The 14,949-nt window shown below is 40.0% G+C and overlaps 1 protein-coding gene across 1 annotated transcript in view; it reads right to left on the minus strand.

Annotated features, from left to right (window-relative positions):
* Positions 1 to 505: 505 nt before the first annotated feature.
* Positions 506 to 14,949, minus strand: part of LOC116183136 (uncharacterized) — a 31,391-nt gene continuing 16,947 nt past the window's right edge. The window contains exons 4-5 of the mRNA XM_085569105.1: positions 10,582 to 13,434; positions 506 to 6,759 (exon numbers count right to left, since the gene is read on the minus strand). The gene's annotated coding sequence lies outside the window, so the exon portion shown is untranslated. The remainder of the gene's footprint in view (positions 6,760 to 10,581; positions 13,435 to 14,949) is intronic.

Genomic DNA, 14,949 nt, shown 5'->3' on the forward strand with positions numbered 1-14,949 from the left:
AAAGCTGGTGGGAATTTGTGTCTTTGATGCCACAGCCTGGAAAATGAAAGTGAATATCCACAGAGGGATCTTCTTCTTGGCACTCACCTCTTCCTCAATAGCTGAAATTTCCACAAGAAACATTGGACATTTTTGGCCTATTTATTTCTAATAGAGGACAAAATTTCACCATCAAAGATGAGGAAGAAAACCCCAGTTATGTTTACCAAGGAAATAACCAGTACAGAAGTAAGGAAATGAAGGCTGTGGGAATTCTCTCAGCCTGGTACTGGTGGTGGGAAGCTCCAGACAGGCAGGATGTTTCCAACTTATACCTCACCTCTCATAGCTGCTCTGTTCTTTCCTGATACCAATAATCAGATTGTTCTTTCCTGATACCAATAATCACATCAACTGTAGTTTAGGTCTGTGTATTTTCTCCTCTCTCCCAAAGTAAAAGGATTTCCAGGTGTGCTCCTGGGGTGCTGGGCAGTGCTGCTTTCCAGCAGTGTCCATGGCCTGGGAGCCATGGAACCCCTGGATAGGGGACATGGAAATGGAGTGTCTGGAGTGCCATGACAGCTGACATACGTGGGCACAGCTCAGCCTGTGAAACAGGCTGTGCTGATGCATATTCAGCTCCTGATTAAATGTAAACTCATTATGTAAATGCACAGGCTCTGCAGAGCATTTTCATTTGCTGGGTGTTTTCTTTGCTAGATCATAAATCACTGCCATGTTAAAAATTAGTCAGTGTATAAACTATGTCAAATCCTTCATGCAATGAAATAATTTTCAAAATTATATTCATTGTCATTAGGGCAATTTTTCCACCAAGAAATCACTTTTTCTAATGACATGACTCAACAGACAAAAGAAGCAGTTGCAATAATAAGGCATCATTCCTGATTGGAAAGTCAGAAGACAAGAGCTCTGTAACATTTTAAATGACTGAATTTTGAATTGCAGAAAAACTATTTTTGACTGCTACAAAACAAGCTGGTTGAGTTTTTTTCAGGTGTATTATCAAATTCTTTCCACAGTTCATATGTAAAGTATATTAAAACTGTTGCATCCTGATTGAAAGGGAACTGTAGCTTCTTTTAACTATTGCAGGAAGAAAGGTTGTCTTTCAGACATTATTTTTCCTAAAACTACAAAAATGTAAATTTACTTCCAAGTTTTCCTTTGCTGCAATTTCCTGCAAAATGTTTGCTTTCAGCATTCTTAAGAGACCATATTGCGAAGCACACAGGAAATGCTGTTTTTCTTGCTTATAGAAGATCAGTGACTGTTTTGGGGGTCTTTTTTAACAGATTGGGACACAAGTGGTTTTCCCTGAGAAGGGAGAGAGGGAAAGCAGGAAGAGGACAGTGACTGTGGCTCAGCTCTAGAGCATCCCTGTACATCTTGAAGATGAGAACTCATCATTTTCTTAATTCTTTCTCAGTGTTTTGGGACACCTTGGCTCAGACTAAGGCACAGTTTTGTGTGGCTTCAGATGAAGAGCAAAAATAATATGTGGTGGGCAAAATGAAATGGTTTTGTGGTTGGGCCAATGCCTCAGGTTAAATATGGGCTTTCCACACTTGAAAGTAACTTCAGATTTGAGTGTGAACACAAATGGAAAAGATCATTTTTTTGAAGCAATGCCCATGTAGGTGTTCTTGTTCTGTACCAGGTGTGCACATCTTGGGATTGATTAATCCATTTGGAAATTGTGCTGTATTTTGTGTGGAAGGAATGAGGGCATCCAAAAAAGCTGCTGCTTAAGAAACAACTACAGCACAAGGGCTCCTTTGGCTGGAGTCCTGCTGCAGATGGGCACACACAGCTTTCCTGGGGTCTCTTCTGGAGGGCTGATTGCTGTGTTTTTCCCTGTGCTCAGCACACACCCGACACACAAGAGAGTTAATTGTCAGAGCCATCCCTGGGAAGTTGCTAAGCAACATCACTGGGCCCCAGCATCAGCTCTGCCACCAGGCACTTCTGCCACAGGATGCCTCAGGTTCAGCAGAAATGCTCAGAAAATTTAGCTCTCTGATCCCCCAGTCCAAGCGAGCTCACCAAACAAAAATAATTTAGCAATTTCATTTTTATCATTTAACTCCAGCTGCTTAAAAATTATTCCCAGCCGAAAATTTCCACAGTAAGACCAGTTTATTCTGTTAACATCCAATCATTGCAGATGTTTAAACTGATCACTCCTACTTGAGATGAGCTGATTGCCTTTATAATTTTAAGGTACTATTGTAGTAAGTTAACATATATCTTGACATCCCACAAGGCTGAAGCAGGGTGAACACCTATTCAGTCACTACAGTTATTCTTCCCAGAACTGAGCCTGAGATTTTCCAATATTATCACAGATTTTTTCAGCCTGGCATCCCAATCAAAGCCAAGGCTATTGGGGGACTTGCAACCTTTGGTAAATCAAGTCTTACAATCATTAAAAATGCAAGGCTGTGTACTCTTGTCACTCCAGCCTGATTACAGATCAAGAATTTTGAGCTCCATCATCTACTCTTTATGAGGCATGTACCCTGCAGAGTTTGCCCTCTGTGTGGAAGGTTCAGGTGCTGATTACCCTTGAGACAGCAGCAAAACTTCTAATATTTAATGGAATCCATTGTCGTATCTATTCTCAGACCAAATAATTCTAGGGCTGCCAGAGGTAATAAAAACGACATTCTTTTATGGCTTAGTGTCCTGCAGTGGTTTTGAGGTCTGACTGAAGACAATGGCACTTAGTGGGTTTGCTTTCTGTGTCAATCCTCTGTCATCAAGCAAAGTAAAAGTCACACTGCAGCTTCTCTCCCTTGCCAAGAGGTTCATACTCTCTTCTTCTTTTTTCCTCACTGTGCTTAAAAAACTTGTAGGAACTTAGTTATTGGTCAAGTTTTGCTGAACTTGGACTCCTCAGAAGCTACTGGTGAAAAGGTAAGATAAACAAGTACTCAAAAGCTATGTCTAAAAAACCCTCTTTTCCTTAAGGAAGCAGTCTTGCTAGTCAGTCTTAGTAACCCCAAAGAATCCATTCATATGCATGTTTCCAGTCTATCAAAAGTACATGAATTTCACCCTGAGGAAGGTACCTTGAATTAATAGGTTTTCATCCAAATCCTAGACCCTTGTTAAAATGCTTTGCTACTCTTTCTTTGGTTTTGTTATAAGCAGTATTTTGCATAAATATTGATCATTCTCATTTTCTACATCCAATTATGACACCTTGTTATCAAGTTTAGCAATATCGCTGTTTTAACACATTTGATTTTTCAATATCTTTGAATTTTTTGATTCTCAAAAACTCTCATTGCAGGTGTTGGCAGAGTGAATTTCATTGACTGGCAAAAGAAATGCTTTATTTCATTGCCTTTTCTAGGCTTTTAGAAATATTTCATAGTGTTATAGCAGTTTGTAGGCCACAGATAGAAATGGCTACTCTAAAGTTACTCTTTTATTTTGTTTGGTTTTACTGTGTTTATAGTCAGCCACATCCTGAAACTATTCTCAGCTAAAGTCTGGAAAATAGTGTATAATATTAAGCCAGAAATTATTGTGTCTTTTGATTTTCCAGGATATCTTTACTGCCTTAGTCTGAAAAAAATTAAATATGTGTGCTGCTCTGGGAAGTGGAACCACACCTCTGGAAACCAGTGAAAGTAAGAAGGGGAGCAGCAAAATAATCCCAGGCTCAATCACATTTTATTGGTGACTACAGCAGAATATAATAGTGACCAGCACATTGCACAGTGACAAGTACACTGTGAGAGAAATTCCACTTTTGTTCAGGTTAGTGGGAGTTTTATCATCAACTTCAATGGAATCAGGAATTACATTTTATTATTTTGGGGTTTGATATACTTACAACCTTATACTCCACAGAAGATTGACAGAAATCTGACATACTCTGCTCTTGTTAGTTTTGCTTTCCCTCTCTTTTTTGTCAGTTTTTTTTTTTTCACTGTAGCCTTCCCATCTAGCATTTAGTTTCTTATCTGTATTAGGCAGGCTCCATGCAACACTTTACTGTTCACAGACGTTTTTTCTGTTGAGCAGACATCAAGTATGTTGTTCTTTTTCTGTTTGGATGTGGAGTCTGAGCACCCCTGAGGTCATCCAAGACCCACGAAGGGGCAGGCACAGCACTGTGCCATGGCTGGCAGCTCAAACCTGCTCTGCATCAGCCTCTTTAGTGCACAAGTGGTTTACCTTGAGGGACTGAAAATGATATGAGGAGCCTTCTCCACAAAAGTGCTGGAAGGGGCCTCACTAGGGCATCTTGTTAAAATTTCCCTTTTATAACTGGAAATTGCCTTGTCTCAAAGGTCAGCCCCTTTTCAAGTATCATTTAATCATGACTATGAAAGATGACTTATCTCCGAGGCTATCAAAATGTTTTGCCTCCTGACATGCATTACATTAAAACATTTTGGGTTTTAAGAAACAAGAAAAATGAGATTATATGACGCCTTAAAATTACCACCAAAAGGAATCCAGTATTACCTAAGAACATGAACATTCTGGATTCCCAGATAAAGCCCCCTACCCCTCATGTCTAAAGTGCCAAGTGGAATTATGAAGAACACCATCAAAATGAAGACCATTTTCACCCATAAAATGACTGCAGGTTGGTGGCCTTTTTTCACTGTTCGTGACAGGGAGGTGACAACAACTTTCTATTATTAAAGCTAATACACAGAGAAATTGTTGTACCATGATTCTGCTTTCACCAAACAAGTCAAATTTGTCACTGATGGCACACTGATCATTAAACTAAGCACAGAGAAGGTTCAGGGTGAAATCCTGGTCCCTCTGGAACCACTGGATCTTGAAGCATGACTTGAACATCCCTATAAGGGAAGTTATTCAGTTTCTTACCAAAATCTCAAAAACTCATTTTTTTTTTCTCTTCTGTGCACTGCAAGAAATCTTCCTGATAATCAGCACTTGTGGGTTTTATATGTCCTTCACAGGTTCAGATGATCAACACTGCTGGAATATTTAATATATCTTTTCTAAGTATGAGCAAACAGACATTGTGGCAATGGATAATGTTGAAAGTGCATGTAAAAATTAAGTTGATAAAGACAAAAAAGAAAAAGAGGATTCATGAAAGATTAAATTTATCAAATACCTTTAAAAGTATGGTTCATTTTATCATGCAATTATGAGTCGAAAAATAAAATTTTCAGGTCAGCACCTGAGTCAATTCTTGGTGGTTTTGTACAAATAGAAAGCCTCATGTCTGTTCCTTAAAATTGAACTCAAATTGGTTTGAATCTCCTGTTTTCTGAAAAGTGTCAACATTTTCAGTGAGTATTTACTTAGTAAAAGCTAACCTGCTATTTAAAGTGTTGCAAAAGTGGCTTAACTGAAGCCTTATTTTCAGTCAGTTTAAATGAACAATCTCAGTCTTGTGCAGATGCACTTAATGTAGCTGCCATATAAAACTCCACCCTTTTAATTAAGCTAGACCAACATAAGCTAGTTGTAAATCAATTTAGCTGTGTCCATACATGGATTTGCTTGATGTTTAGTGATATTGATCTAAAAGAAAAAAATACAACTGAAACCACTGTCACTTTCCTTTGCAGGCAAAACCTATATTATGTTAATTTATTTGGAATTAGAACTCTTCTGGCAAATGTACTGAATAGCCAGCAGAACTGAAGTGCTGAACATCAACCTGAATTCTTGCTCTTGTTATGGATTTTGAAGAAGTTTTTTTGTATGAAGCCATGCTTCTCCCTCAGTGAGATTTAACCCATGCATTTGTCTTGCCAAATGGGTTGGGATTTTTTTGTTGTAGAGTAAGTTGATTAATTTAATCCAAACAGGATTTCACCCTATGTTTTTGTGCTGTCAGTAGTTTCATGGACTCTTCACATCAGCAGTTATGTTCTTAATGAAATTGCCTGGGCTTTCAGTTTGATTTATGAATACAAGCAAGGAAAACTTTATATTCAGTCAGAAAAATTGTCCATGTATTTTCTAGCCAGGATGTTCTGGTAGGGTTTCCTTTGTATTGAGGAAATTGATGCTTCCATTAATTTATAGCTTCTAATGATGGCGATCTTCAGTTTGTTCCTCATTAAAAAACATTAGTTCTAATTAAAGCTCCCACTTTTTGTACTTCTGGAAACTGCGTAAAGAATAATCATCCTTGTACATGTATCTATCCCTTAGTGAACTGGTATTTGTGTTCCTATCCAGAATTCATGGTATTTCTTCTACAAATGACTCATTTTGGTGAACACCTTCAAAAGGCAGCAGGAAAGAAAAAGTTCAGACCTGAACAACCCCAATTCCTTATGTCCTATATGAAAATCACAAATATACAGCCATGACAAACATATACATTAAAAGTCTCTATGGCTTTGTCTATAATTTTATTTCCCCCACAATACGACTGTTATTCTGATAAAAGACAATTCCAGCTACGGTCACACTTCTGTTGGTGTTGTGCTCATCCCCATCACATGTCCTGCACAGGAATCAGAAATTCAGTAGGATAATGAGAAATTAGTAGTGGTGTGCCTTTCACACCCATTTGACCTGGAATAATGTATACATCTAACAGCATTAATTTTGTACATGCTCATTATTTCCTACCTGCACTGCAGGGCAATACCAGATTTCCCAGTGCCAGAGCCTAATGAATATTTTCTGTGATATGGAAGGAATTATTTGCCTCTTCTCTGTAATGGACTCTTCTTTTTTGTTCTGAGTTGTGTTTTCTGTAGGCACTCTGAAGGGAACTTCAATAAAAGCACAGACCTGGAAAGAAAACCCACTGAAGATGTACCAAGGGCAAACCTCTCTTCCAGGCAGAGCCCTCTCAGGGCTGCTAGTCCCAGCACTGTTCTCAGTATAACACTACCCCAAACATCCAAATGCTTGGAGATTTTTAAGGGGGAAATTTTAGAAAACCACCTTGGATTTTCTGCAAGTACTTAAAACCTGTACTGGTACAGTTATCTTCAATAAAATATCCATATAAAGACAGAATGCAACCAGGAGAATAAATAACCAGATTTGACATGTTGCATTACCAAACGTGGAAGGTCAGAGTGTCTTGCTTGTTGGCATCTATATCCTCTGGAGACAGCCTTCCCTTATTTTGATGTTTTTCTGCCTCTTTCTCACTTAGACTCAGCCTTCCTCATCCCTTATTCCTTGTCTTTTTTTCCTATCAGCTCAGTCTCTCAAATCAAAATATTGTCCTCTTTTCATCTTCCTTTCCTATGTTTCTTGTCTTAACTTTCCTCTAATGGTGCTGAACATGTAAAATTTTCTTAAGACAGGATGTTGAGACTTTCAAGCCTAAACAACAAGAGTGGAAATTTAATTGGTGAAACACAGAGAGTTCCAGCAATCTGCAAGTGATGCCCAGGTGCTAAAAAATACAGAATACTTGTGGGTAGAACTGCCTTGTTAAGGTTTAGGGCTGGACATGCTTCAACGATCTCAGCCCAGGCAGAGGCTGACAAAGCTTTGGAAGAAGAAGGTCCAGTGAAAATGGACACAAAGACAGAATTTACAGACCACAGGGACACCTGGCAGAACTCCCAAGATAGGGATGCTCCTGCCCAGCTCCTGCTGCCACCTTTTCCTTCAGTCTTGTGCCCTCTAAAAATGTCTCCAAAAATGGTTTGATTCTCAAGCCATTGGTCTATGAGGCAATGGTAAATAGTCTAGGAAATAATTTAATTTTCAGATAAAGTATGTTTTTGATTCAGATGGTGACCCACAAGGAATTCAGATGGTTGAAAGGCTTTACTGAGCAGCAGACTTAGGAACTCCTGCTCCAGAGACTGTTTCCATGGTTAATTTGACAATAAACTTTTTCTTGCCACATATGTGACTTTTGAGTATGTAGAAAGACTTTCTTTCAGCCTCAGATTTATAACCCGTTGGGTTGGCAAAATCTTTTATGAATTCCTTAACTGTGCATTTTGGCCTGGCTTCATCTTTCATGCATGCATCAATTCTATTTCTGTTCCCCAAACCCATCTATTTTTACATGGGGGCTTTGTGTGTCACTCTCTGCATGGTCCTGGCTGCCACACTCCCAGCCTTCATCCAGTCCCACATTTTCCAGAGCATTGTCTTCCCAAAAACTCCTTTCTCCCGTGACCCTATTTCCAAGCTAGCAGCTTCTCAGTTCCTACTATTGTCTTTAGTCTCTACCTGGCATTTATCCCACTGCTCCCAGGCACATCCATCTTTTCCTTGTCTTTTCCTTTTGCTTTTCAGAGTATTCTTCCTTTTGTTCCTGCAAATCCAGCTCCCTCCTGGTACAGGTTCTCCTCCTGAATCCCAGCTGAGATCCCCTCACTGATCTGGCCCCGACCCTTGTTTTTTTATGCTGCTGCTCCCATCACTTTCAGCAGAAGCAAAGAACTCCTGTGTGATGGCAGTGTAAAAATCATACAGTGGGTTTTTTTTTACTGATAAACAAGGTTTATCCCGTTCTCTTTGAAAAACTTCTAGCATATTTGGGGAAGCCTTTTAAATTGTTTCAGAGAGACAAATAAGAAGTACCAATTTCCCCCCCCACCCCACCCCACTTTCCCAAACGCTGCACAATTTGGATCTGAGTTAGAACTTTGCAATCAGGCAATTTTAAAGCTTGTCAAAGCTGCAGACAATATGAGGCCAGACAATGCAGCATAGACATAACACAATTAGAGTGAGTGTTCCAGTTCTAAAGTAAGACGAGATGTGCATAATAGGGAAAGGAGTGAAGGAGGGCAGAGGGGGAAGTGAAGGGCTCAAATTCCTTCCTCAGCCCCAGCAGTTCTTAAACAATTGTGTGGAGCTGCACGCTCCAAGTGGGTTTGAATTTGTCTCATTGCTCTCTAGGCTGGAAAGCTGCTCCCTTCCCAGACAAACACCCCATTTTTCTATTCTGGGCTCAAGCTTATTTCTCAGTTTCCTGTAAAATCATCCTCTTCATGCAGGCATGATCCCTGCAGTTCTTAAAATCCAGAGCCATGTTGACCTGTTTAATGCAGTTCAGCAAATAAACAAAGCAAATGGGATTTGTTCACAGATGTTTTTCTCCTAAAGACCATTTTAATTTTTGTGCCTCCCTCTGCTCCTTCAGCTGCCTGACTGCTGGACAGTCCCAGGCAGAACTTAACCACTGCCCTATTTCCTTTATTATGGCACTCTTGGGCACTGGAGAAAAAGGCCTCTGCCAGCTCAAACTCCTTACTGTGTCTGATAAAATTGATATTTATATTTTTGTGCAAAGCCATTAGGGAACCACAAAAACATCTCTTATTACAGCATGCTCTGCTACCAGGACCCTTTCATGGGGTGACCTCCTTCCACAGAGAGCCTCAGGCTCTTTCTTCATTAGCAAAGTGTTGTAGGGCCTTCTGGGCCCTCTGACTGTCCAGAGGTATCTGATCTAATTTCTTAATTTTAATTATTGCTGCAAGAGTGCAGGCAGCAATTCAGAGCAGTGTTTAGCACTGGGGAAAGTAGAACACATTCTACTTCACCTGTAATAATTTGGATTTCTTTGAACAATAGACAGGGTGCTAACCAGAACTGCCTAGGAGTCCTCTACAAATGTTATTAATTTATTCTTAATATGGTAGGATATGGAGAGGCAACAGAAAATACAGAGGTATTTATGCAGAATATTAATTTTTGTACTTAAAATTCTTTCTGCAGCAGCTCAGAGGCAGATGACACTCCCTGTTCACCTCACTGGGAGAACTCAGGGTTTAAATAAGGCTTTTCTAACTAGTTAAAATTTCTTGACAGTTTATTACCTTGGTCCTTAATTACATTCATTTCCCTGTGGAGATTCCTTTGACAGACACTCTCCATTGCATGACTGCTGGAAGATTTCCAAAAATTCACATTTTCCCCCCATTAATTTCAGACTCAAATATTGACTTGTTTTGGGACTGAAGCGACAATAAGACTGAATTTCTGATTTGTAGAGCTGGTTATACATGTCCTGGGGTATAGTATATGTATTAATTCATGCCCCAATGGGTGACTGAAATATCTGCTGTCTAGGGGAAGTCTCAAAGTTTGTGCTTCAGCAGCAAATTGAAAGGAATAATGTGATGATGGTTTAATGCCTCTGAAGATAATGGAAGTGTCAGAGACTCTTTAGCTCATGATGAGAGAAGCTGGTGAGACAGTACAAGACCTGAATGCTGGAACTAAGCACAGACTGAAACACTGAAGTTTGTAGATGGTGGACGATAAATCCCCTTTTCTCTGTGGAAGCCACATTGACCACTGGATTGCATGCAGTGGTACAAATAAGTTCTAAGGGTTGTGGAAGTTTTGAACAAATCCAATTGGACTTGGAGGCAAATTTAAGCTCAAAAGCATTTTCAGGTTCATGGTGTCTATATCAGTTTCTAACCAGCTGCCTGCTAACACTGCTGAGAAGAGATTCCAGGCTGAAGTCACAGCACAGCATCCCTCCTCCACCCAGGGCTTTCCTCAGCCTCACTCCTCACAAATAATTCCAAGCACCTCTTAAAAAAATAAGTTTAAGGAATGCTACGTGGATTCCTGTGACAGGATTTGTCCTCCAGGCTTCCCCTGCTTTCAAATTCTTACCTTCCTTCTCATGGTGGAAGTGCCTGTGCTGTGTGCTCCTATCCAGCAGGTCCTCCTGTTTTGAGAACTGGAAAAAAATTCTTCATTTTCCTCAGAAATCTTTGGATGATGCTAATAATTTACCATGTCTTATTATAGAGGTCTACTGTTCTACCCAAAAGGGATGTTTAATCATGCCTTTCAACAATAATCAGATGAGAAATGCCTGCTTTTCCAGCTAATTCCCAGAAATAATGCCTGTCCATAAAAGAGGAATTGAGCCTGACATTAATGTACTTTTTGAAATCACATTACTATTAGCCAGAGCTTGCTACATATCTGGAAATAGAACCTGCAATGACAGACAGAAGAGTAATTTGCTTTAGTTTCTTAAGGACTCCTAACATTTCTCTATGATAATTTAACTTTTTACTAGGATATATCTGGTAGTTTCTGTCTTATATGTTGAAAGGATGGGGGGGAATAATGCTTGTTTAGTTTTCACTGGCATGTTCTTTTTCCTCTGTAAAATTTTTGAAGTATCTCTCTAGCAGAAATCCCCAGTGTCTGTTCCTTGCACATGTTTCCATTCAGAGGGTTGCAGATGCTCAATCACAGGAACCAATCGTGGCAACAGAAGAGACAGGGAAAATCAACAAGGTACAGCAAAGCACAAGTATAGAACCTAGAAAATGGCAAAAGGACAGATAATCTACATGGGCAGGATATATGGACTTCCAGGTATTACTTACCTGTACATCTTGCAACACAATTCCAGCACAGCTGTAGTTTCAGCTGGTTTATGACTTTGGGGTCAGATGTATCCAGAAAGGAATCAAAGCACTAAAGCAATCACAATAGCCATGTATGTAATTGAAGGTATAGATATTTAAAAAGTCAGTTGAAATGCAAAACACTGGAAAGGCCTATACATCATAAATGTATATGTATATATATATATATTTTTTTTTTTCTTACTCATTATTTGAGGTGGAGGCAGGGCTGGGATATGGTGACCAGTTATGATGTCCTGGTCAGGAGCTTTACCAACACCCAATACCTTCCCATATCATTTGGTATTTCTCCTAGGAGAGCAAGTACTTAGGAGGGACCTGGGAAACTGAAATTTTGAAAGCTTGGTGGGTTTTAGCTGATGTCAAATTATTCCCATCTATTATTTATTTAATAAGTTTACCAAATGCAGCACATAAGTGCTTTTAACAGAGACAGGCATTTGAAACTGTGGGAGCTCTGTATCCTCACTAAGACACTTCGCATGCAGAGATTATTACTTTCCCATCAGAAAGGCAGAGAGAAATAACAGAATTTAAGCAAGCCTATTGCCATGAATCATGAACTTTCATACTAAGATTCCTGTCTTGTGCCATGTTGTTCTGCTCAAGGTCTGAGGGTTTTTGAGGAGCTCTGACTACAAAATAGGGACAGAGAATCTCACATTCTAGGTGAGAGGAAGTGGGAAAACAGGGGAAGGAAGGGTCTGAGCCTGTGAAAAAAGAAGGATGGACAGGAGCAAAATGGGAGCATCTGAGACTGAAATTAAATATAAGGTAATAAAGAAAAAGAAAAACTGTAGATGGGTGGGAATCACAGTACCCCATAGCTCAGTACCCTTTTTTTATCTTTATTTCCTTTCAGCCCTCCCATCAGTGCATCACTCAGGTTATTCATGCATCACCTGGTGCCATTCTGCAAGAGCAGCTGGCTTGGATGAGCCCAGAACATGGACTCAGCAAGAAGACAGGGTGGGACAGCAGGCTTTTCTGCAGTCACTCCTCTTCTAAAGCAAAGTGAGTGCTTCCCTGCAGGGAAAGCATCTCTTCGGTGCACTTTAGTGTGGAGATAAGAGCGCACTATCTGCAAACAAATTATCTCTATTGATCTGCCCGCTTAGGTGTGCCTGCCAACATGTCATTAACTCCCTGCCAGGGCTGCAGGAACCTGAAACCCGATAACAGCGTGTCAAAGCATCCTTCTGGCCACGATCCCATTCCCTCAGGAAAAACCCTGAGGAATTTGCCTTTTCTCTCCTGCTGCACCATTTCACATCCCAACTTGCTGTACCCATTCCAGGAGATGGATGAAGTGTGTGTTTGGAGGGGGGAAGGTTTTTAGATGAGTTAGTCACGGCCACTGGTTAAGCATTTATATACAAGTAGAGTAGGCAACTGTAACAACTAAAAGGAGCTTGGTGGGAAACAAAATCAAACAAACCTGTACAAATATTTAAAGATTTTTTTTCTGGTTTCTGCAAAGGATGCACTTTGAGCTGGAATTGCAGCTGGGCTGAAAAGTTCATTGAGAAACACAGTCTTTCCTGCTTAGCATATCTCCTGGAAAATCTGAGCTGTTTTCTTGCTTGTCTTGTGCCTAAATTTTTAAAAATAATTGTCTTAATACACTGTGTTCCCTAACATAATTTCTTTTTTTAACACAGACTAACTGCGTTCTCTGTTTTTTTTAAGGGGAATTTGAAAAATGTTCCAATCAGTTCTGGAGGTTTACAGTTCACTGCTGGTTTAGAAGACAGTAACTCACCAAAACTATTTCTATTTTTATCAAATGGGGTAAAAACTTCCTCGTGCAGTGGGGAGAGGTGTAGTTTGAGAGGCTGCCTTTATCTGCCCTTTCAGGAACTTTGGCAGTCACAGAATGACCTCTCTTGAAGTTCTCCAGTATGTTGTATTTAACAAATCAAAAACAAATTGAAATTTTCAGCTACTTACAAAGATCTTGTCCTTAATCCATCATCAGTGTTCTCCCTTCCATGTCATTCTTCCCCGGTACTGGTGTTTATGAGCCTTTTGTGTTTTAGCAGCTCCTCCCTCCGAGCCAGGCAATTGTGTCCTCTTGAGCCTGGAAAGAGAGAAAAATGTGGCACCATTCCCAAAGCCTTTCAGTCGCTCCAGAGCTTGCACCAAAGAGTTACCTCTGCACCCTTCAGCAGTTTTGAAGTAGGGAAGGGCCATCAAGGCTTCTTGGTGCTGATGGCAGAAGGATCAGGGACAGAAAACACCACAAAATCAGAAGGGGCAAAGGGAAGGCTGAATGTGCAGCTCAGCAGTGCAGCTCCTCTGCCCAGGAAAGCCTGGGTGACAAGGGTGGACAGAGTTTAAAGAGGGCATTTGGAAAACCAGTGCAAGAGAAATACAGCTGCAGGTTGTTAACTACAAGGGATGCTCACGAGGCACAGACTGTCAGACATTGGGAGAATATTGCAGAATTTTCCAAACTTGTGCTCCAGCACAGGGAGGTAATTCTGGCTGTTGTTGAAGACCTTTGGTCTGACCCAGGAGAAGTGCACTTAGATTCCTGAGCAAGGAACCACCCTAACCAGAGCTGGAGGGTGGGGGGTTTTACTTTTGGCTTGGGTTCTCTTCTAGAATGGAAGGTCAGAGGCCAAAATGGGACACAAAGAATGAGGGACCAAAGTTCTTCTTTGAGGTGCCTGCTTTTTCTTCTTATCAAGACTTCAAACACCAAGTGTGCTTGGGTTCTTTAAACGCAGCATGACCTCCCATTTCATCTTGCCTTTTTTTTTCCTCTTTAATCTAAACTTGTCTATCTACCTAGAGAATCCTGGATCCCTTTAAACTAATTTCAAGTACCTGGCTGAAGAATCTATAGCTGGATCGAGGTCACTAGGAGGGTGCCCTTGCAGTCAGTGAACCTCCAGTGGGTGATTCATTTCTGAGGAGGGCTGCACCTCCCTCAGGAAACATGAATTAACTATGTGGGAAACCTAACCTGACCTTGTTTCTAATTTAAGCACATCAGCTAAATGTCTAGCTTGTCAGGGCCTCAAGTTAGGTAGGAAAAGAATTTACTACCCTTGTACTTTCTATCTTTTCAGAGATTTATTATTCTCATTTGTCCTGGAAGTTATCAGCTCTTTCTAATTTCTAATACAAAGAAACCATATAAAATCAAAATCTGTGTAAAATCAAAATCTGTGATAAATAAAAATGAAGGATAGATGCTTGGGATCCTCCATTTCCAGATACTTTTCATATACAAAGAATATTATCAGGGTTGAAACAGAGCAAGTTTAATAGGCAGAATGGAGATATTTAATTCCTCTTTAAATCCACAATTTTGCACTCTACAGCCCACAGTGCAAGACCTGCCACAACATGTAGCCAATCTTCATTTTCTAAGTAGGGGAAGAAGGAACCATCAGGATTTTATTTGCCAAACTATTGTTATATCTGTTTCTATTGGAATTCTTGTCTGATTTAGTAATTGAGCTAATTTTGCATACAATGAAATGTTGTCATGATGACTTAATTTTGCACTTTCCTAGGGAAAAAAAAGTGCAGATGCATAAATGATGTTTTCTGTAAGAAATCTAATGGAATGGGATTCTTAAAA

The sequence above is a fragment of the Lonchura striata genome, chromosome 1A, assembly GCF_050655825.1.
Source record: "Lonchura striata isolate lonStrDom1 chromosome 1A, ASM5065582v1, whole genome shotgun sequence".
Classification (NCBI taxonomy): domain Eukaryota; kingdom Metazoa; phylum Chordata; class Aves; order Passeriformes; family Estrildidae; genus Lonchura; species Lonchura striata.